Here is a 2,673-nt window from a genome sequence, read left to right as displayed (position 1 = left end):
TTAGTGTGAATTGGTAACACTAATTTTCGGGCAACGCAAGTGTCAAACACGAATGTTACAAACGGTCTCACTAAAAGAGGAGGAGTGTGTCTTCGATAAGTTAGTCGAGACACGCAAAATGTTTGATCATGTCTTGGCTTAGCGAGGACACTCTCCTAATTGTGTTTTCCAGCTGGAATCACCCTGTGGGCCTGTTTTGTTCGAGTTTTTTGGCGCAAAAGTTGAACTGATTTGAATTTGAATAAGACAAATGGATGCATAAGAAATTAGTTGTTGATTTTACCTGAAAATGTTCGCAGACATTGATGTTTTCGATGTTTAAAGAAAGCATCAATAAAACATCGATGTTTTGAAAAAAAAAGGTTTTTGTTTATAATAAATTAATAAAAAGTAGCATGGAAAAGCCAACTGTAAGACTTTTATGGATCATCAGTATTTTCAGATCAGCATTTTCACATTATAGTATTAGTATTCCCACCTATGCCACCTATACAGTAAACAGTTTGTTGCATACTTTTTGAATAGCAAATTTTCTTTAATTTTTCACCCGAGGGGGGTGATTTATAACCCATAAAGCCGATTGCTCCAAGACTAAATTTGAAAAGCTGGTGTAACTGCTAATTTCAATAATTTATGGTAATTAAATTGTTTAGAACGAAGATTGTCAAATATTCTGGCCTTGACGGGCCGAGTAATGTGACGTTTTTCATGGACTAAATTTTTCAGTTCACCATTGAGACTAGCTAATTAAAAGAAACGAAGAAAAAACACGAATTTTCAAGAGGAGTTTTCCTATCACCCAAAAGATCTGTTTTCGAGCCCCCGTCCAAGTGGCAAATATCAATCACCTCATTTGCGATCCCATTATCTCTAATATGTGTAGTTCGGATTAGTTGCGATTTCATAATGAAGCCATAATGTGCGGACACACATAAACAACTTGTCAGCTGCGTCCACTCGAATTTGGCTCTTTGCCGAAGTTATTAACCAAAAATTTGGGAAGACACCCAAAAGCTTTATGCATTCGCAAAGGCGCGAAGTAAACAAATAAATTTTGGTCAACGATTCGAACGTGTCCGCTTAATTAGCACATTTTTGATTCACAAAATAAATACAGCAAAGACTGTTGCCGGGCGAGACAGGAAGGGCGGTAATTTGATAAACGTCATTTCGCAGGCGTTTCACTTTTATTCGCAGGAAACTGAATCACTGGTCAGTGTGACAAAGACAATGGTAACCCACATTCAAAAGATGTTATCTCATAAAAACCATCTCAAAATGCTCCGTTTTTTTGTGGAAAGTCCCCAAGGAAGGACGTGTTAATCACTGCGGCCTAAATTTAAATTTATCACCCAATAAAATATTTAGTATGATTAAGGGTGAAATGGTTCTGAAACACAAAAATAACTCATTTATTTAGCGATTTTTTGGGTTTATAGTAGGTTTTTATTATGTATTTATTAAAAACCTAAAGTTTACAGTGAAATAATATTATTAGTATATTTATTTACTTTAAAAATTTAAAACTGTGTAAAGATTGATGTACTTTATTAACAAAGGAATAAAAATTCAACTATTAATCAAATGATTCTTTATTGTCAAGAACAAAGTATATTATTTTAATTGATTACAATCAATATAACTTACCAACATTACTTACTTAAAATAACAATCCCTTAATATTATTTAAACTTATAATATTTTAATTGTTAATACTTAAATACAAATGCAAATGTCACCAAGTTACATGTACTCCTTTCACATAAATTTCACTATCAGCTGTTGGCAACAGGAGTTAAATGGACATTGTTTTTAGCAGCTGACGCATTCCGCACACCTCCGTTAGTCGGTCCGTTTAGGTCCGCAGTGATAAGGAGTGTATACACATATCGATAACAATATATCTAACATGGATTACCTTGTACTGTGACAGTCGTTCCCGGCTTATCTTGGCCCGAAAACAACCCGAATTGTCGGCCTAATCATAATGAAACTTTTGTTTTGACAACATGGTCGTACTCGCTATCACCGGATTTCTAAAAATAGTTTTCGAACTTTGGCGCAATCTGCAATGCAAATGATGACGTCCGTGGCTGGAAAATTCCCTGCTCATCGCTTCAAAAAAGGGATTCCTCCCCAGATCGTGGGCTTATCATGCATGCTAATTAAGCCAATGACGAACTGAGCAAAAACCACTGAAAAAAAGCACAAAAACCACATTGAAAACGCGAGGAGCAAGGTAATCACTATACCTGTGCACCTGTCACCGTCATCCAGTTATCATTTAATAATCAGGGAGAGCGGCAGAAAAGCGGAGAGAGCTGCTTAGATGATTATCACTAGTTTGCGGGTACACATGTTTATGTGCGTACAGTAAGTGCTGTCTATAATAGTATAGTAATTATAATTAATATTTTAGAATGATAATTAATATTTTATTATCTTTATTATTGGAAATGCTGTCTATTACTTTGTAGAATAGTCTTTAAACATATTCCAGCAAAGTAGTTATATAAGGGTCATCACTGCGTATGAGTAATATTTTTAAACTGTTCTTACAGGCATAAAAGTTGTAAGGGACTTTTTTTTTAAATAATGTATATAAAACCACAAAAAAAGGCCATTAAGTTGGTTGAACTGCATTTTTAAGGAACTTTTGATTGCAATTTAAAA

Source organism: Drosophila takahashii, chromosome 3R (genome assembly GCF_030179915.1).
Source record: "Drosophila takahashii strain IR98-3 E-12201 chromosome 3R, DtakHiC1v2, whole genome shotgun sequence".
NCBI classification, from domain to species: Eukaryota; Metazoa; Arthropoda; class Insecta; order Diptera; family Drosophilidae; genus Drosophila; species Drosophila takahashii.
The sequence above is the reverse complement of the archived record's forward strand: the minus strand, read 5'-3'. Positions refer to the sequence as shown.